The sequence below is a fragment of the Lithobates pipiens genome, unplaced genomic scaffold (assembly GCF_037356315.1).
Source record: "Lithobates pipiens isolate NorthernLeopardFrog02 unplaced genomic scaffold, aLitPip1_a1.2 Scaffold_30, whole genome shotgun sequence".
In the NCBI taxonomy this organism is placed as follows: domain Eukaryota; kingdom Metazoa; phylum Chordata; class Amphibia; order Anura; family Ranidae; genus Lithobates; species Lithobates pipiens.
The window spans coordinates 81716642-81737360 of record NW_027507791.1 but is presented as its reverse complement, the minus strand read 5'-3'; the positions used below and the strand labels follow the sequence as shown (position 1 = coordinate 81737360).

At 46.6% G+C, this 20719-nt stretch overlaps 8 non-coding genes across 8 annotated transcripts; 2 read left to right on the top strand and 6 right to left on the bottom strand.

The window, feature by feature from the left end:
* The first annotated feature begins 1559 nt into the window (after nucleotides 1-1559).
* LOC143950479 (U6 spliceosomal RNA) lies at nucleotides 1560-1671 on the top strand. The gene has a single exon (XR_013265848.1). It is a non-coding gene; the product is annotated as a U6 spliceosomal RNA (small nuclear RNA).
* Nucleotides 1672-3529: 1858 nt separating this feature from the next.
* LOC143950463 (U6 spliceosomal RNA) lies at nucleotides 3530-3636 on the bottom strand. Its single transcript, XR_013265834.1, has one exon. It is a non-coding gene; the product is annotated as a U6 spliceosomal RNA (small nuclear RNA).
* A 6005-nt stretch (nucleotides 3637-9641) lies between these two features.
* Nucleotides 9642-9750, top strand: LOC143950484 (U6 spliceosomal RNA). The gene has a single exon (XR_013265852.1). It is a non-coding gene; the product is annotated as a U6 spliceosomal RNA (small nuclear RNA).
* A 937-nt stretch (nucleotides 9751-10687) lies between these two features.
* LOC143950478 (U6 spliceosomal RNA) lies at nucleotides 10688-10799 on the bottom strand. Its single transcript, XR_013265847.1, has one exon. It is a non-coding gene; the product is annotated as a U6 spliceosomal RNA (small nuclear RNA).
* Nucleotides 10800-12732: 1933 nt separating this feature from the next.
* On the bottom strand, nucleotides 12733-12844 carry LOC143950476 (U6 spliceosomal RNA). The gene has a single exon (XR_013265846.1). It is a non-coding gene; the product is annotated as a U6 spliceosomal RNA (small nuclear RNA).
* A 1877-nt stretch (nucleotides 12845-14721) lies between these two features.
* LOC143950475 (U6 spliceosomal RNA) lies at nucleotides 14722-14833 on the bottom strand. The gene has a single exon (XR_013265845.1). It is a non-coding gene; the product is annotated as a U6 spliceosomal RNA (small nuclear RNA).
* A 1893-nt stretch (nucleotides 14834-16726) lies between these two features.
* LOC143950474 (U6 spliceosomal RNA) lies at nucleotides 16727-16838 on the bottom strand. The gene has a single exon (XR_013265844.1). It is a non-coding gene; the product is annotated as a U6 spliceosomal RNA (small nuclear RNA).
* A 1983-nt stretch (nucleotides 16839-18821) lies between these two features.
* LOC143950472 (U6 spliceosomal RNA) lies at nucleotides 18822-18933 on the bottom strand. Its single transcript, XR_013265842.1, has one exon. It is a non-coding gene; the product is annotated as a U6 spliceosomal RNA (small nuclear RNA).
* Between the last annotated feature and the right edge of the window lie 1786 nt (nucleotides 18934-20719).

The following is a 20719-nucleotide window of genomic DNA, read 5'->3' as shown; positions in this document are numbered from 1 at the left end:
ACAGGAGATGGTCAGAGACTGCAGAAATAGTACAGGAGGTGATCAGAGACTGCAGACATAGTACAGGAGGTGATCAGAGACTGCAGACATAGTACAGGAGATGGTCAGAGACTGCAGACATAGTACAGGAGATGGTAAGAGACTGCAGACATAGTACAGGAGATGATCAGAGACTGCAGACATGGTACAGGAGATGGTCAGAGACTGCAGAAATAGTACAGGAGGTGATCAGAGACTGCAGACATAGTACAGGAGATGGTCAGAGACTGCAGACATGGTACAGGAGATGGTCAGAGACTGCAGACATGGTACAGGAGATGGTCAGAGACTGCAGACATAGTACAGGAGATGATCAGAGACTGCAGAAATAGTACAGGAGATGGTCAGAGACTGCAGACATGGTACAGCAGATGGTCAGAGACTGCAGACATAGTACAGGAGATGATCAGAGACTGCAGAAATAGTACAGGAGATGGTCAGAGACTGCAGACATGGTACAGGAGATGGTCAGAGACTGCAGACATAGTACAGGAGATGGTCAGAGACTGCAGACATAGTACAGGAGATGGTCAGAGACTGCAGACATGGTACAGGAGATGGTCAGAGACTGCAGACATAGTACAGGAGATGGTCAGAGACTGCAGACATGGTACAGGAGATGGTCAGAGACTGCAGACATAGTACAGGAGATAATCAGAGACTGCAGACATGGTACAGGAGATGGTCAGAGACTGCAGACATGGTACAGGAGATGATCAGAGACTGCAGAAATAGTACAGGAGATGGTCAGAGACTGCAGACATGGTACAGGAGATGGTCAGAGACTGCAGACATAGTACAGGAGATGATCAGAGACTGCAGAAATAGTACAGGAGATGGTCAGAGACTGCAGACATACTGCAAGAGATGACCAGAGACTGCAGAGACGGTACAGAAGATGATCAGAGACTGCAGACATGATATAGGCAGGGGCAGACTGTACCATGTCTGCGTGTCCCCCTGTGTGCATATCCTCCTGTGTGCGTGTCCCCCTGTGTGCATATCCTCCTGTGTGCGTGTCCCCCTGTGTGCATATCCTCCTGTGTGCGTGTCCCCCTGTTTATATTTTTTTAATTACAAAAGAAAAAAAAATATACCTAGCGGAGGATGGTTTCGATCCATCGACCTCTGGGTTATGGGCCCGACACGCTTCCGCTGCGCCACTCTGCTACTTGGTTGCTATGGGAACCTTTTAGATCCTATATAACGCGTTTATGTGTCAGTTGCAGCTAGTCAATGACGGTTGGTGGGTGGGTTCTGCACTCCCAGAATGCTTTGCGGCTCAGCTGCTAATTTGCATACGGTGTTTTGCTTCAATATATGCTTTCATGCTGCTTATTTCCTTTATTTAAATACATTTTTTCAATTCACAGACATTATTTATCAGGAAAAAGGGTCATTACAGAATTAGTTTGGAATATATAAAGTAAAATATGGATATTTGATATTTAATACTCTCCCTAATGTCATCAGTTCATTATATGAGAAGTTTATATAATGCATAAGGTAACATTTTTGTTGTCCTCGGCCGGTATTGGCAGGACACATACTTAAAGTGGAACGATACAGAGAAGATTAGCATGTGCCCTGCGCAAGGATGACACGCATAATCGTGAAGCGAACCACATTTTCTTGCACCAAATAACAGTAGTTATAATTACTTCCCTCTTCTTATGAGCTATAATATATACACACATTTATATTATAACATGCATGTTATTATATCGCTGGGGACATAAAGCAAGCCATACGCTAGTAGGTTTTTTCATACGAATGTTCGTACAAACATTCTCAGTACGTTCGATGACCAATGTTGTTAAAAATTTCCTTTTCTTTTAGCATTTGATTTTCTAAATTGAAAAATTTGAAACTAAAAATTCTAATGGCGTATGACCAGTTTTTGGTTTCACGCACGCGGCCGTATGTGGAACGCACCACACGGCAGAATGCGCCATATCTGTGTTTGGAGCATACACCCAAAATGGCGCACAGCCTCATATATTTCATCTCATTGGGCGCTGAGCCCCTGCAGAGTGACTACGCAGGCTCTGTGCATGAAGCCTTAAAAGTCGCATTGGAGGTTCCCATTACATCAGAAGTCCTCCCATCACATTCCGATGTAATGAGGGGGGAGGGGGCTCTTAATAAACTGTGTTTATTGGAGGCTTTTTTTTAAAAATACATTAAAGATACATTTTATTCCATTCTTTTTTTAATAATATTTTAAACCCATTTAATTAATTTTTTTAAGCAAGTCATTATTGCAACCTCCCTATCATGAGACTATTGGTGATCATATCCTCTGTACAAAAACAATTAGTACTGTCTGTGATTATTTATTTTCATTTATTTATTTTTTTTTTCACAAATGTTGGTCCTTTTCATTTGGCACAATAAATTCAAAACCCCCCGTGGTGATTAAATACCACAAAAAGAAAGCGCTCGCCGAAAAAAGTACAACTGCACCGCCAATGTAACCGCAATATGTAAGGAGGGGCCGGCAGGGAGCAGCGCACAGTTACCTGTGTTATTATCGGCATCGCGGCATGTATTTCAGCCGTTGCAAGTGGCCTCTCATGTGGCCTAGCCCGGGCCCCTAATGGCCTCGGGCCCTCGGGCGGCGCCCAAGTGACCAACTGATCAGTCTGCCCCTGCCTGTATCATGTCTGCAGTCTCTGGTCATCTCTTGCAGTATGTCTGCAGTCTCTGACCATCTCCTGTACCATGTCTGCAGTCTCTGATAATCTCCTGTACTATGTCTGTAGTCTCTGACCATCTCTTGTATCATGTCTGCAGTCTCTGACCATCTCTTGTATCATGTCTGCAGTCTCTGATAATCTCCTGTACTATGTCTGTAGTCTCTGACCATCTCTTGTATCATGTCTGCAGTCTCTGACCATCTCTTGTATCATGTCTGCAGTCTCTGACCATCTCTTGTATCATGTCTGCAGTCTCTGACCATCTCTTGTATCATGTCTTGCATAATGTCTGGGAGCTCTTTCTAACACACTCTCTAACGGAAATCCCTCTCTGTGGGCATTAGCGGGACCCCCCTTCAGGTCCCATTAGTCTACTCATTTTCTTTATTGTTAAAAGATCATGGGAGGATCCCAGGGTAATAAAGACTTCTTAGGGGAGCATCTCCGTGTTTGAGTTGTAGCCATAGAAACATTTGTAAAGGGGAGGGGTTAGTAAGATGGCCACGCCCATGTGGGGGACGCCAGAAATATTTCTGCACCCAGGTGTCTGTGACCCTAGGATCGGCCCTGCATGCATGTCAGGTAGGTAGGTCCGTGTAAAGGTCAGTGTGTGTCAGGCAGGTGAGTTTAGTGGTCAGCATTGATAGGCACTGGTAGCCAGGCAACCAGCAAGTGAGCTTACTCCCTACCACACAACAACACAGCCCAGCCAAAAAAAAAAAAAAGCCCGCGCCACATACACCCCCCTTGGACTTTAGGTTGAAGCCCCTGCTGAAACCTTGGGGGGGGGAGAAAATATGGAACGCTTCACGAATTTGCGTGTCATCCTTGCGCAGGGGCCATGCTAATCTTCTCTGTATCGTTCCAATTTTAGTATATGTCCTGCCGAAGCGAGGACAATCCAAAGGTGACCCTCAGAGGTATATAAGGACCACCAGAGCCAGAAATGTCAGCTCATGGTGAGCCTGGTAATGATGTATGGGGGAGGGGGGTGGGGCTTCTCGGCCTTTTGGCTAAGATCAAGTGTAGTATCGACTATAGCCCTTAGGGGTGTCTCTGCTTCACAGCTAGGACGTTGAGAACCACTTGTATCTATCCAAGCCATTAGGTCCTTGTGGGGTACCCTCTGCTCGGCCTTGTAGGATCGTTGATTAAATTCAGCTTCACCTACTTGCTGCTATTGGGCCAGAGGCTTGGCCCCCACAAGGAACGAGATTGCGGTCTTCCCTCCTCCCCCCCTCCTCCGCATTACTACCTCCGGGCAGTAGATGCAAGAGCCTTTATAAAGGCTTCAGAGCGAAGACGTCGAGGAAACCAGAAGGAAGCCGCCGAAAGAACACCTGAAGCGACTTCCATCTCCAAGACGATGGGGAAGAGCGATAGAAAGACCGGGAAGACCGGAAAGAACAAAAGGAACCCCGCTCCAGCCACTTCCTCCGAGACCCCCGAGGATGTCGCGGCCTCAACATCCACCCCCAACCCGGCCGGTGCCAGCCAGCCGAATCCAGCCAAGCCCTCCCCCCCTGCAGACGGGCTCCCTACCCTGGAGTCTTGGATGAAGCAGACGGTCGTGCTGCAGCTGAAGGAGGTGGACGGAAGGGTCCCCGACATGACCCCGGAGATCTTCGGAAAGAAGATGATCCTGGAGCAGGGGTTCAGCAAAGGAGGAGGAGCTGCACTCTGCCGCTAAATCCTTTAGGCAAGGCAGGACCCCGGGCTGCGATGGTCTCCCAGTTGAACTTTATGTAACGCTGTGGGATCTCATAGGCCCGGACCTGCTCGAGCTGTACGAGGAGATGGTGGTGGAGGGCAGAATGCCTCCGACCCTAAGGGAGGGGATGATCACGATTTTGTATAAGCACAAGGGGGAGAGATCGGACCTGAAAAACTGGCGTCCGATCTCTCTTCTGAACGTGGACTACAAAATCCTCGCCAAGGTTCTGGCCAACAGGCTGAAATCTGTCATCGGACAGATCATCCACCCGGATCAGACTTGTGGCATTCCTGGTTGCAGGATTGCGGACAGCCTCGCGCTTGTCCGGGACACGGTCCAGTACATTCATGGCCGCCGTGTGCACGCGGCCCTGGTCAGTCTTGACCAGGAGAAGGCCTTTGACCGTGTCTCCCATGAGTTTATGTGCAGCGCTCTGCGCAGGTTTGGTCTTGGGGAAATGTTCTGTTCATATGTAAATGTAATGTACAATGAAATTTGTAGTGTGGTGTTGGTGAACGGTTGGAAAACTGACCCCTTTCCAGTGTTGTCTGGGGTCAGACAAGGCTGCCCTTTCTCACCTCTGCTTTTTGTCTGTTGTATAGAGCTTTTCGCCTGAAGCATCAGACGGAACCCAGAGATCAGAGGGATCACCGCACCAGGACCGGACAGACGGGAGGTCAAGTGCTCGCTCTACATGGATGATGTGACGGTGTTCTGTGCCGACCGGCGCTCCATCAACACACTCGCCCAGACGTGTGAGGACTTCGGCCAAGCTTCAGGGGCAAAGGTCAACTGCGGGAAGTCGGAAGTCATGCTCTTCGGAAAGTGGTTTCTGCCTTCTTCTGCACCCATGCCCTTCAGCGTCAAAGCAGACTTCATCAAAATCCTTGGGGTCTGGTTTGGAGCAGAGGGCGCAGCCCTGAAGTCCTGGGAAGAACGACTGGCAAAGATGCGACAGAAGTTTGGACTTTGGAGCCTCCGAGAACTCACCATCGAAGGTAAAACACTGGTACTCCGCAGCGAGATTCTCCCTGTGTTGCAGTACCTCGCCCAGGCCTGACCCCCCCGGGTTAACACCTGCAAGGCCATCACCAGGGCAGTGTTTCACTTCATCTGGAGCTCCAAAATGGACAGAGTAAAGAGGGCGGTTATGTTCAAGGAACCCCTCAAGGGCGGTAAGGGCGTGCCCGACATCGCCACCCTACTGAGGGTCTTCTTTGCCTGTAACTGCATCCGCAGAACTTTGGTGGACAGAACTGTAGACTCTGGTGGTAACTCCATGTCCCGTTTTTTCCTCCTGCCTCTCTGGAGGTCCCTTGGATGGGACAAATGGGACAACTCAATCCCCTACAACTGGGACACTCCTTGGTATTACTTGGACACTTTCAAGTTTATTAAGGAGCTGGGGCTACATGGAGTGAAGCCCGACTTGTGGAAGCCAAAAACTATCCACAAGTTGATCGGAGCATCGGACATTGTTGAGACTGTTCCAGGCCTCCCTTCAGCCACTTGTAAAGTGGTCTGGAGGAATGTTTCTTCAAAGAGACTTACCAACAGGCACAAAGATCTGGCATGGATGGCAATCCAAGGGGGGTTGCCACTCAGGACATTCATGCATGCCAGAAACCTGTGCAGATACAGACACTGCCCCTTTTGCATCATCCAGGAGGAAACGGCTCTGCATGTTTTCTGGGAGTGTCCCTTTGCACAGGGCCTGTTGAGGGCTCTGGAACCGGATCTCAAAGACTTTGTTCCACAGACTGCTATAACACACTTTGGTGTGCTGAACGGACTCTTTTGTGGGACTCATTCACAAGAGGACATTGATAGTGCCTGGCGGGTGCTGTGTTGCTTTAACCACTACAATACCGGGCACTTTCACCTCCTTCCTTCCCAGCCCAATTTTCAGCTTTCAGCGCTCTAGCGCTTTCAGTGACAATTGCGCGGTCATGCTACACTGTACCCAAATGAAATTGTTATCATTTTGTTCGCACAAATAGAGCTTTATTTTGGTGTTATTTATTCACGACTCCGTTTTTTATTCTTTGCGATATAAGCGCAAAAATAGCGGAAATTTGGAAAAAAAACAATATTTTCTTTTTTCTATTTGAAAAGAAATCCAATAAAATCAAATTTTGTCATAAATTTAAGCCAAAATGTATTCTGCTACATGTTTTTGGTAAAAAAAATTCCGTTAAGTGTATAATAATTGGTTTGTGTGATCACGGACATATGTACGCAAATGATCATGTACATATGTGTGCAGGTGATCACGTACATATGTGTGCAGATAATCATTGGGACATGTGATTTTAGTGGGACATATGTGGGGGACATGTTTTTATTATTAGGGACATGTGTTTTTATTATTTGGGGACATGTATGTTTTGGGGACATGTGTGTTTTGGGGACATATGTGGGGACTGTGTTTGTACTGTGTGGTGTGTTGTGTGTTTACACTACACTGATGATCAGTGAGTAAAAAGCTGTAAAAAGCAGCCCATACTCACTGATCATCAGCCGGCTGCAGCGTTCTGCTCTCCTCTCCTCAGCGGTGACTTCCGTGTGAGGAGAGGAGAGCCGATTGCCTAGCAACCGGCTGTTTGTTTACATCACATGACGGCCGTGATTGGACACGGCCGTCATGTGATCAGGAGGGCCAATCACAGAGCCCTCCTGCCGATCTGAGATGTGCCGTGTCCGGGTGACACGAGCACATCGGGATCGCGCCGCTGCGCGAGCGATCCCGCTACTCCTGAAGGACGTTCCTGAACGTCCTATCAGGAGTAGACGGCTCCCACCCGGCCGTATATATGCATTGGCTGGGTGGGAAGTGGTTAAGGACACTGTTTGGTGTGCCAGAAAGCGCCTCATCCACCAGAGGGAGAGGATGTCCATCCAGGACTGCCGCAGACTGACTCACAGTCCGCTCAGAGACTATCACCTGATGGACAACAAGGAGGAAGAGGAGGTCTGAAGATTTCCCCCTCCCACCACTATGTACCCTTTTTGGCAGTTCAATAAAGCTTCGGGCCTGTGAACTCTTTTTCCCTTCCCTTCCCCACCTTCTCCAACCCCCCCCCCATCACACCTGTTGCTCATTGAAATGTCATTTTGATTTTGACTTTGATTAAAGTGGGAGTCCACCGGGACTCCGCGTTTTTTTTTTTTTTTAAAGCCAGCAGCTACAAATACTGCAGCTGTTGACTTTTAAAATAGTGACACTTACCTGTCCAGCGCGCCCGCGATGTCGGCACCCGAAGCCGATCTCTAGATCGACACTCGAGTGCTGCCGCCGCCATCTTGGGTATGGGAATCAGGAAATGGAGCCTTTCGGCTTCATTTCCCGGTTCCCTACTGCGCATGCGCGAGCTGCGCTGCGCAATGAGGACGGTCCCCGCTGCCTCTGGGATCTGTGTGTTTCCCAGCAGGCAGCGGGGCACTTGCGGGAAGGGGCGGGCACTTGCGGAAAGGGGCGTAAGTTACGCCCCTTTCCGCAGAGAGCTATCCCGGAAGTGGGTGCAGTTACCTGTATTATCCAGGTAACTGCACCCCCCTCCCCCCTGAAAGGTGCCGATTGTGGCACCGGAGGGGGGGAGGGTTCCGATGAGCGGAAGGTCCACTTTAGGGTGGACCTCCGCTTTAAGACTGCATGACTTGACATGTATTTGGTAATGGTTTTTGGTAATGCTTTCAGGGTAACGCGGCGTCATGCATGATGTGATGTTTCGGGGGATTATTACTCTGCACAACACATCAGGCATCACACCGCAGGATGAATGTAATTTATTTGTATGTTTGGAACTGTATTGTTATGTAGTGTATTTTATGCGCTGCGTCGCAGTACAGTGTGGAATGTACCCTGTTCAAAGTATTTTGTTTTTTGTATATTTTCTTGCAAAATAAAGTATACATTTTCAATCAAAATAATGTGTTCCCTGCGCAAGGATGACACGTATAATCGTGAAGCGAACCACATGTTCTTGCCCTCCTATGTAGCAGTCAAGCTTTTCCCTCTTCTTATCTCCTGTACTCTTGTCACGGCTATACTAAAAAATAAAAAAAACCTACTTATATATCGCGGTTAGATTGGCGGTGCAGTTGTACTTTTCCGGCGAGCGCTTTCTTTTTGTGCTATTTAACCCCTTGCTTACTGGCCACTTATGGTCCCCTCCTGCCCAGACCAATTTTCAGCTTTTGCCGCTGACGCACTTTCAATGTCAATGACGCGGTCATCCAACACTGCACCCAAATTACATTTTTATCATTTTTTTTCCCACATAAATAGAGCATTCTTTTGGTGGTATTTAATCACAGCTGGGGTTTTTTTTTTTTTTTTTTTTTTGCTAAACAAACAAAGAAATATGGAAAATTCTGAAGAAAAAAAAAAAATCATGTTTAATAGTTTGTTATACAATTTTGCAAACAGGTAATTTTTCTGCTTCATTGATTTGCACTGACAGGTGGCGCTGGTGGGCGGCACTTGCGGGCGGCACAGATGGGCACTGGGGATCTGGTGGCACATCACGGTGATTGGGACTGATGTCCATGGCTATACAAAAAAATAAAATGTTGTTACATATTGCGGTTACATTGGCGGTGCAGTTGTACTTTTTTCGGCGAGAGCTTTCTTTTTGTGGTATTTAATCACCAGGGGGGGGGGAGGAGGGGGGGGTTGAATTTTTTGTGCCAAATGAAAAGGACCAACATTTGTGAAAAAAAAAAAAAAAATGAAAATAAAGTATCACAGACAGTACTAATTGTTTTTGTACAGAGGATATGAACACCAATAATCTGATGATAGGGAGGTTGCAATAATGACTTGCTTAAAAAAGATTCATTAAATGGGTTTAAAATATTATTAAAAAACAATGGAATAAAATGTATCTTTAATTTCATTTTTTTTTTAAAAACCTCCAATAAACAGTTTATATAAAAAAAAAAAAAAAAAAAAAAATATATATATATATTTTTATTTTATTTTTTAATTACAAAAGTAAAAAAAAATACACCTGGCAGAGGATGGTTTCGATCCACCAACCTCTTGGTTACGGGCCGGGCGCGCTTCCGCTGCGCCACTCAGCTATACAGCTCTCTGGGAGCTCTTTTTGGTTTTTGTGTAACGCGTATATGTGTCAGTTGCGGCTATTCAATGACGGTTGGTGGGCGGGTTCTGCACTCCCATACATCCATATATACATTATATATGGGGACATATATAATGGAACGATACAGAGAAGATTAGCATGTGCCCTGCGCAAGGATGACACGCATAATCGTGAAGCGAACCACATTTTCTTGCACCAAATAACAGTAGTTATAATTACTTCCCTCTTCTTATGAGCTATAATATATACACACATTTATATTATAACATGCATGTTATTATATCGCTGGGGACATAAAGCAAGCCATACGCTAGTAGGTTTTTTCATACGAATGTTCGTACAAACATTCTCAGTACGTTCGATGACCGATGTTGTTAAAAATGTCCTTTTCTTTTAGCATTTGATTTTCTAAATTGAAAAATGTGAAACTAAATATTCTAATGGTGTATGACCAGTTTTTGGTTTTCACGCACGCGGCCGTATGTGGCGCACAGCCTCATCTATTTCATCTCATTGGGCGCTGAGTCCCTGCAGAGTGACTACGCAGGCTCTGTGCATGAAGCCTTAAAAGTCGCATTGGAGGTTCCCATGACATCAGAAGTCCTCCCATCACATAAGAGCCCCCTCCCCCCTCATTACATCGGAATGTGATGGGAGGACTTCTGATGTAATGGGAACCTCCAATGCGACTTTTAAGGCTTCATGCACAGAGCCTGCGTAGTCACTCTGCAGGGGCTCAGCGCCCAATGAGATGAAATAGATGAGGCTGTGCGCCATTTTGGGTGTATGCTCCAAACACAGATATGGCGCATTCTGCCGTGTGGTGCGTTCCACATACGGCCGCGTGCGTGAAAACCAAAAACTGGTCATACACCATTAGAATATTTAGTTTCATATTTTTCAATTTAGAAAATCAAATGCTAAAAGAAAAGGAAATTTTTAACAACATCGGTCATCGAACGTACTGAGAATGTTTGTACGAACATTCGTATGAAAAAACCTACTAGCGTATGGCTTGCTTTATGTCCCCAGCGATATAATAACATGCATGTTATAATATAAATGTGTGTATATATTATAGCTCATAAGAAGAGGGAAGTAATTATAACTACTGTTATTTGGTGCAAGAAAATGTGGTTCGCTTCACGATTATGCGTGTCATCCTTGCGCAGGGCACATGCTAATCTTCTCTGTATCGTTCCACTTTAAGTATGTGTCCTGCCAATACCGGCCGAGGACAACATACATGGTACCTTCTACATTATATAAACTTCTCATATAATGAACGGATGACATTAGGGAGAGTATTAAATATCAAATATCCATATTTTACTTTATATATTCCAAACTAATTCTGTAATGACCCTTTTTCCTGATAAATAATGTCTGTGAATTGAAAAATGTATTTAATTAAATGGAAATAAGCAGCATGAAAGCATATATTGAAGCAAAACACCGTATGCAAATTTATGCAAATTAGCAGCTGAGCCGCAAAGCATTATGGGAGTGCAGAACCCACCCACCAACCGTCATTGACTAGCTGCAGCTGACACATAAACGCATTATATAGGATCTAAAAGGTTCCCATGGCAACCAAGTAGCAGAGTGGAGCAGCGGAAGCGTGCTGGGCCCATAATACAGAGGTCGATGGATCGAAACCATCCTCTGCTAGGTGTATTTTTTTTTTACTTTTGTAATTTAAAAAATATAAACAGGGGGACACTCACACAGGAGGATATGCACACAGGAGGACACGCACACAGGAGGATATGCACACAGGAGGACACGGACACAGGAGGATATGCACACAGGAAGACACACACACACAGGAGGATATGCACACAGGGGGACACGCACACAGGAGGATATGCACACAGGGGCACACGCACACAGGAGGACACGCACACAGGGGGACACGCACACAGGTGGACACGCACACAGGTGGACACGCACACAGGGGGACACGCACACAGGGGGACACGCACACAGGGGGACACGCACACAGGAGGACACGCACACAGGAGGACACGCACACAGGAGGACACGCACACAGGAGGATACGCACACAGGAGGACATGCACACAGGAGGATATGCACACAGGGGGACACGCACACAGGAGGACACGCACACAGGGGGACACGCACACAGGAGGACACGCACACAGGAGGACACGCACACAGGAGGATATGCACACAGGGGGACATGCACACAGGAGGACATGCACACAGGGGGACACGCACACAGGTGGACACGCACACAGGGGGACACTCACACAGGGGGACATAAAGCAAGCCATACGCTAGTAGGTTTTTTCATACGAATGTTCGTACAAACATTCTCAGTACGTTCGATGACCGATGTTGTTAAAAATTTCCTTTTCTTTTAGCATTTGATTTTCTAAATTGAAAAATGTGAAACTAAATATTCTAATGGTGTATGACCAGTTTTTGGTTTTCACGCACGCGGCCGTATGTGGAACGCACCACACGGCAGAATGCGCGATATCTGTGTTTGGAGCATACACCCAAAATGGCGCACAGCCTCATCTATTTCATCTCATTGGGCGCTGAGCCCCTGCAGAGTGACTACGCAGGCTCTGTGCATGAAGCCTTAAAAGTCGCATTGGAGGTTCCCATGACATCAGAAGTCCTCCCATCACATAAGAGCCCCCTCCCCCCTCATTACATCGGAATGTGATGGGAGGACTTCTGATGTAATGGGAACCTCCAATGCGACTTTTAAGGCTTCATGCACAGAGCCTGCGTAGTCACTCTGCAGGGGCTCAGCGCCCAATGAGATGAAATAGATGAGGCTGTGCGCCATTTTGGGTGTATGCTCCAAACACAGATATGGCGCATTCTGCCGTGTGGTGCGTTCCACATACGGCCGCGTGCGTGAAAACCAAAAACTGGTCATACACCATTAGAATTTAGTTTCACATTTTTCAATTTAGAAAATCAAATGCTAAAAGAAAAGGAAATTTTTAACAACATCGGTCATCGAACGTACTGAGAATGTTTGTACGAACATTCGTATGAAAAAACCTACTAGCGTATGGCTTGCTTTATGTCCCCAGCGATATAATAACATGCATGTTATAATATAAATGTGTGTATATATTATAGCTCATAAGAAGAGGGAAGTAATTATAACTACTGTTATTTGGTGCAAGAAAATGTGGTTCGCTTCACGATTATGCGTGTCATCCTTGCGCAGGGCACATGCTAATCTTCTCTGTATCGTTCCACTTTAAGTATGTGTCCTGCCAATACCGGCCGAGGACAACATACATGGTACCTTCTACATTATATAAACTTCTCATATAATGAACGGATGACATTAGGGAGAGTATTAAATATCAAATATCCATATTTTACTTTATATATTCTAAACTAATTCTGTAATGACCCTTTTTCCTGATAAATAATGTCTGTGAATTGAAAAATGTATTTAATTAAATGGAAATAAGCAGCATGAAAGCATATATTGAAGCAAAACACCGTATGCAAATTAGCAGCTGAGCCGCAAAGCATTATGGGAGTGCAGAACCCACCCACCAACCGTCATTGACTAGCTGCAGCTGACACATAAATGCATTATATAGGATCTAAAAGGTTCCCATGGCAACCAAGTAGCAGAGTGGAGCAGCGGAAGCGTGCTGGGCCCATAATACAGAGGTCGATGGATCGAAACCATCCTCTGCTAGGTGTATTTTTTTTTTACTTTTGTAATTTAAAAAATATAAACAGGGGGACACTCACACAGGAGGATATGCACACAGGAGGACACGCACACAGGAGGACACGGACACAGGAGGATATGCACACAGGAGGACACACACACACAGGAGGATATGCACACAGGGGGACACGCACACAGGAGGATATGCACACAGGGGGACACGCACACAGGGGGACACGCACACAGGGGGACACGCACACAGGTGGACACGCACACAGGGGGACACGCACACAGGGGGACACGCACACAGGGGGACACGCACACAGGAGGACACGCACACAGGAGGACACGCACACAGGAGGATACGCACACAGGAGGACATGCACACAGGAGGATATGCACACAGGGGGACACGCACACAGGAGGACACGCACACAGGGGGACACGCACACAGGAGGACACGCACACAGGAGGACACGCACACAGGAGGATATGCACACAGGGGGACATGCACACAGGAGGACATGCACACAGGGGGACACGCACACAGGTGGACACGCACACAGGGGGACACTCACACAGGGGGACATAAAGCAAGCCATACGCTAGTAGGTTTTTTCATACGAATGTTCGTACAAACATTCTCAGTACGTTCGATGACCGATGTTGTTAAAAATTTCCTTTTCTTTTAGCATTTGATTTTCTAAATTGAAAAATGTGAAACTAAATATTCTAATGGTGTATGACCAGTTTTTGGTTTTCACGCACGCGGCCGTATGTGGAACGCACCACACGGCAGAATGCGCGATATCTGTGTTTGGAGCATACACCCAAAATGGCGCACAGCCTCATCTATTTCATCTCATTGGGCGCTGAGCCCCTGCAGAGTGACTACGCAGGCTCTGTGCATGAAGCCTTAAAAGTCGCATTGGAGGTTCCCATGACATCAGAAGTCCTCCCATCACATAAGAGCCCCCTCCCCCCTCATTACATCGGAATGTGATGGGAGGACTTCTGATGTAATGGGAACCTCCAATGCGACTTTTAAGGCTTCATGCACAGAGCCTGCGTAGTCACTCTGCAGGGGCTCAGCGCCCAATGAGATGAAATAGATGAGGCTGTGCGCCATTTTGGGTGTATGCTCCAAACACAGATATGGCGCATTCTGCCGTGTGGTGCGTTCCACATACGGCCGCGTGCGTGAAAACCAAAAACTGGTCATACACCATTAGAATATTTAGTTTCACATTTTTCAATTTAGAAAATCAAATGCTAAAAGAAAAGGAAATTTTTAACAACATCGGTCATCGAACGTACTGAGAATGTTTGTACGAACATTCGTATGAAAAAACCTACTAGCGTATGGCTTGCTTTATGTCCCCAGCGATATAATAACATGCATGTTATAATATAAATGTGTGTATATATTATAGCTCATAAGAAGAGGGAAGTAATTATAACTACTGTTATTTGGTGCAAGAAAATGTGGTTCGCTTCACGATTATGCGTGTCATCCTTGCGCAGGGCACATGCTAATCTTCTCTGTATCGTTCCACTTTAAGTATGTGTCCTGCCAATACCGGCCGAGGACAACATACATGGTACCTTCTACATTATATAAACTTCTCATATAATGAACGGATGACATTAGGGAGAGTATTAAATATCAAATATCCATATTTTACTTTATATATTCTAAACTAATTCTGTAATGACCCTTTTTCCTGATAAATAATGTCTGTGAATTGAAAAATGTATTTAATTAAATGGAAATAAGCAGCATGAAAGCATATATTGAAGCAAAACACCGTATGCAAATTAGCAGCTGAGCCGCAAAGCATTATGGGAGTGCAGAACCCACCCACCAACCGTCATTGACTAGCTGCAGCTGACACATAAATGCATTATATAGGATCTAAAAGGTTCCCATGGCAACCAAGTAGCAGAGTGGAGCAGCGGAAGCGTGCTGGGCCCATAATACAGAGGTCGAAGGATCGAAACCATCCTCTGCTAGGTGTATTTTTTTTTTACTTTTGTAATTTAAAAAATATAAACAGGGGGACACTCACACAGGAGGATATGCACACAGGAGGACACGCACACAGGAGGACACGGACACAGGAGGATATGCACACAGGAGGACACACACACACAGGAGGATATGCACACAGGGGGACACGCACACAGGAGGATATGCACACAGGGGGACACGCACACAGGGGGACACGCACACAGGGGGACACGCACACAGGGGGACACGCACACAGGTGGACACGCACACAGGGGGACACGCACACAGGGGGACACGCACACAGGGGGACACGCACACAGGAGGACACGCACACAGGAGGACACGCACACAGGAGGATACGCACACAGGAGGACATGCACACAGGAGGATATGCACACAGGGGGACACGCACACAGGAGGACACGCACACAGGGGGACACGCACACAGGAGGACACGCACACAGGAGGACACGCACACAGGAGGATATGCACACAGGGGGACATGCACACAGGAGGACATGCACACAGGGGGACACGCACACAGGTGGACACGCACACAGGGGGACACTCACACAGGGGGACATAAAGCAAGCCATACGCTAGTAGGTTTTTTCATACGAATGTTCGTACAAACATTCTCAGTACGTTCGATGACCGATGTTGTTAAAAATTTCCTTTTCTTTTAGCATTTGATTTTCTAAATTGAAAAATGTGAAACTAAATATTCTAATGGTGTATGACCAGTTTTTGGTTTTCACGCACGCGGCCGTATGTGGAACGCACCACACGGCAGAATGCGCGATATCTGTGTTTGGAGCATACACCCAAAATGGCGCACAGCCTCATCTATTTCATCTCATTGGGCGCTGAGTCCCTGCAGAGTGACTACGCAGGCTCTGTGTATGAAGCCTTAAAAGTCGCATTGGAGGTTCCCATGACATCAGAAGTCCTCCCATCACATAAGAGCCCCCTCCCCCCTCATTACATCGGAATGTGATGGGAGGACTTCTGATGTAATGGGAACCTCCAATGCGACTTTTAAGGCTTCATGCACAGAGCCTGCGTAGTCACTCTGCAGGGGCTCAGCGCCCAATGAGATGAAATAGATGAGGCTGTGCGCCATTTTGGGTGTATGCTCCAAACACAGATATGGCACATTCTGCCGTGTGGTGCGTTCCACATACGGCCGCGTGCGTGAAAACCAAAAACTGGTCATACACCATTAGAATATTTAGTTTCACATTTTTCAATTTAGAAAATCAAATGCTAAAAGAAAAGGAAATTTTTAACAACATCGGTCATCGAACGTACTGAGAATGTTTGTACGAACATTCGTATGAAAAAACCTACTAGCGTATGGCTTGCTTTATGTCCCCAGCGATATAATAACATGCATGTTATAATATAAATGTGTGTATATATTATAGCTCATAAGAAGAGGGAAGTAATTATAACTACTGTTATTTGGTGCAAGAAAATGTGGTTCGCTTCACGATTATGCGTGTCATCCTTGCGCAGGGCACATGCTAATCTTCTCTGTATCGTTCCACTTTAAGTATGTGTCCTGCCAATACCGGCCGAGGACAACATACATGGTACCTTCTACATTATATAAACTTCTCATATAATGAACGGATGACATTAGGGAGAGTATTAAATATCAAATATCCATATTTTACTTTATATATTCCAAACTAATTCTGTAATGACCCTTTTTCCTGATAAATAATGTCTGTGAATTGAAAAATGTATTTAATTAAATGGAAATAAGCAGCATGAAAGCATATATTGAAGCAAAACACCGTATGCAAATTTATGCAAATTAGCAGCTGACCCGCAAAGCATTATGGGAGTGCAGAACCCACCCACCAACCGTAATTGACTAGCTGCAGCTGACACATAAATGCATTATATAGGATCTAAAAGGTTCCCATGGCAACCAAGTAGCAGAGTGGAGCAGCGGAAGCGTGCTGGGCCCATAATACAGAGGTCGATGGATCGAAACCATCCTCTGCTAGCTGTATTTCTTTTTTACTTTTGTAATTTAAAAAATATAAACAGGGGGACACTCACACAGGAGGATATGCACACAGGAGGACACGCACACAGGAGGACACGGACACAGGAGGATATGCACACAGGAGGACACACACACACAGGAGGATATGCACACAGGGGGACACGCACACAGGAGGATATGCACACAGGGGGACACGCACACAGGGGGACACGCACACAGGGGGACACGCACACAGGTGGACACGCACACAGGTGGACACGCACACAGGGGGACACGCACACAGGGGGACACGCACACAGGAGGACACGCACACAGGAGGACACGCACACAGGAGGACACGCACACAGGAGGACACGCACACAGGGGGACACGCACACAGGGGGACACGCACACAGGGGGACACGCACACAGGGGGACACGCACACAGGAGGACACGCACACAGGAGGACACGCACACAGGAGGATATGCACACAGGGGGACACGCACACAGGAGGACACGCACACAGGGGGACACGCACACAGGAGGACACGCACACAGGAGGACACGCACACAGGAGGATATGCACACAGGGGGACATGCACACAGGAGGACATGCACACAGGGGGACACGCACACAGGTGGACACGCACACAGGGGGACACTCACACAGGGGGACATAAAGCAAGCCATACGCTAGTAGGTTTTTTCATACGAATGTTCGTACAAACATTCTCAGTACGTTCGATGACCGATGTTGTTAAAAATTTCCTTTTCTTTTAGCATTTGATTTTCTAAATTGAAAAATGTGAAACTAAATATTCTAATGGTGTATGACCAGTTTTTGGTTTTCACGCACGCGGCCGTATGTGGAACGCACCACACGGCAGAATGCGCGATATCTGTGTTTGGAGCATACACCCAAAATGGCGCACAGCCTCATCTATTTCATCTCATTGGGCGCTGAGCCCCTGCAGAGTGACTACGCAGGCTCTGTGCATGAAGCCTTAAAAGTCGCATTGGAGGTTCCCATGACATCAGAAGTCCTCCCATCACATAAGAGCCCCCTCCCCCCTCATTACATCGGAATGTGATGGGAGGACTTCTGATGTAATGGGAACCTCCAATGCGACTTTTAAGGCTTCATGCACAGAGCCTGCGTAGTCACTCTGCAGGGGCTCAGCGCCCAATGAGATGAAATAGATGAGGCTGTGCGCCATTTTGGGTGTATGCTCCAAACACAGATATGGCGCATTCTGCCGTGTGGTGCGTTCCACATACGGCCGCGTGCGTGAAAACCAAAAACTGGTCATACACCATTAGAATATTTAGTTTCACATTTTTCAATTTAGAAAATCAAATGCTAAAAGAAAAGGAAATTTTTAACAACATCGGTCATCGAACGTACTGAGAATGTTTGTACGAACATTCGTATGAAAAAACCTACTAGCGTATGGCTTGCTTTATGTCCCCAGCGATATAATAACATGCATGTTATAATATAAATGTGTGTATATATTATAGCTCATAAGAAGAGGGAAGTAATTATAACTACTGTTATTTGGTGCAAGAAAATGTGGTTCGCTTCACGATTATGCGTGTCATCCTTGCGCAGGGCACATGCTAATCTTCTCTGTATCGTTCCACTTTAAGTATGTGTCCTGCCAATACCGGCCGAGGACAACATACATGGTACCTTCTACATTATATAAACTTCTCATATAATGAACGGATGACATTATGGAGAGTATTAAATATCAAATATCCATATTTTACTTTATATATTCCAAACTAATTCTGTAATGACCCTTTTTCCTGATAAATAATGTCTGTGAATTGAAAAATGTATTTAATTAAATGGAAATAAGCAGCATGAAAGCATATATTGAAGCAAAACACCGTATGCAAATTTATGCAAATTAGCAGCTGAGCCGCAAAGCATTATGGGAGTGCAGAACCCACCCACCAACCGTCATTGACTAGCTGCAGCTGACACATAAATGCATTATATAGGATCTAAAAGGTTCCCATGGCAACCAAGTAGCAGAGTGGAGCAGCGGAAGCGTGCTGGGCCCATAATACAGAGGTCGATGGATCGAAACCATCCTCTGCTAGGTGTATTTTTTTTTTACTTTTGTAATTTAAAAAATATAAACAGGGGGACACTCACACAGGAGGATATGCACACAGGAGGACACACACACAGGAGGACACGGACACAGGAGGATATGCACACAGGAGGACACACACACACAGGAGGATATGCACACAGGGGGACACGCACACAGGAGGATATGCACACAGGGGGACACGCACACAGGGGGACACGCACACAGGGGGACACGCACACAGGTGGACACGCACACAGGTGGACACGCACACAGGGGGACACGCACACAGGGGGACACGCACACAGGGGGACACGCACACAGGAGGACACGCACACAGGAGGACACGCACACAGGAGGACACGCACACAGGGGGACACGCACACAGGAGGACACGCACACAGGGGGACACGCACACAGGAGGACACGCACACAGGAGGACACGCACACAGGAGGATATGCACACAGGGGGACACGCACACAGGAGGACACGCACACAGGGGGACACGCACACAGGAGGACACGCACACAGGAGGACACGCACACAGGAGGATATGCACACAGGGGGACATGCACACAGGAGGACATGCACACAGGGGGACACGCACACAGGTGGACACGCACACAGGGGGACATAAAGCAAGCCATACGCTAGTAGGTTTTTTCATACGAATGTTCGTACAAACATTCTCAGTACGTTCGATGACCGATGTTGTTAAAAATTTCCTTTTCTTTTAGCATTTGATTTTCTAAATTGAAAAATGTGAAACTAAATATTCTAATGGTGTATGACCAGTTTTTGGTTTTCACGCACGCGGCCGTATGTGGAACGCACCACACGGCAGAATGCGCGATATCTGTGTTTGGAGCATACACCCAAAATGGCGCACAGCCTCATCTATTTCATCTCATTGGGCGCTGAGTCCCTGCAGAGTGACTACGCAGGCTCTGTGCATGAAGCCTTAAAAGTCGCATTGGAGGTTCCCATGACATCAGAAGTCCTCCCATCACATAAGAGCCCCCTCCCCCCTCATTACATCGGAATGTGATGGGAGGACTTCTGATGTAATGGGAACCTCCAATGCGACTTTTAAGGCTTCATGCACAGAGCCTGCGTAGTCACTCTGCAGGGGCTCAGCGCCCAATGAGATGAAATAGATGAGGCTGTGCGCCATTTTGGGTGTATGCTCCAAACACAGATATGGCGCATTCTGCCGTGTGGTGCGTTCCACATACGGCCGCGTGCGTGAAAACCAAAAACTGGTCATACACCATTAGAATATTTAGTTTCACATTTTTCAATTTAGAAAATCAAATGCTAAAAGAAAAGGAAATTTTTAACAACATCGGTCATCGAACG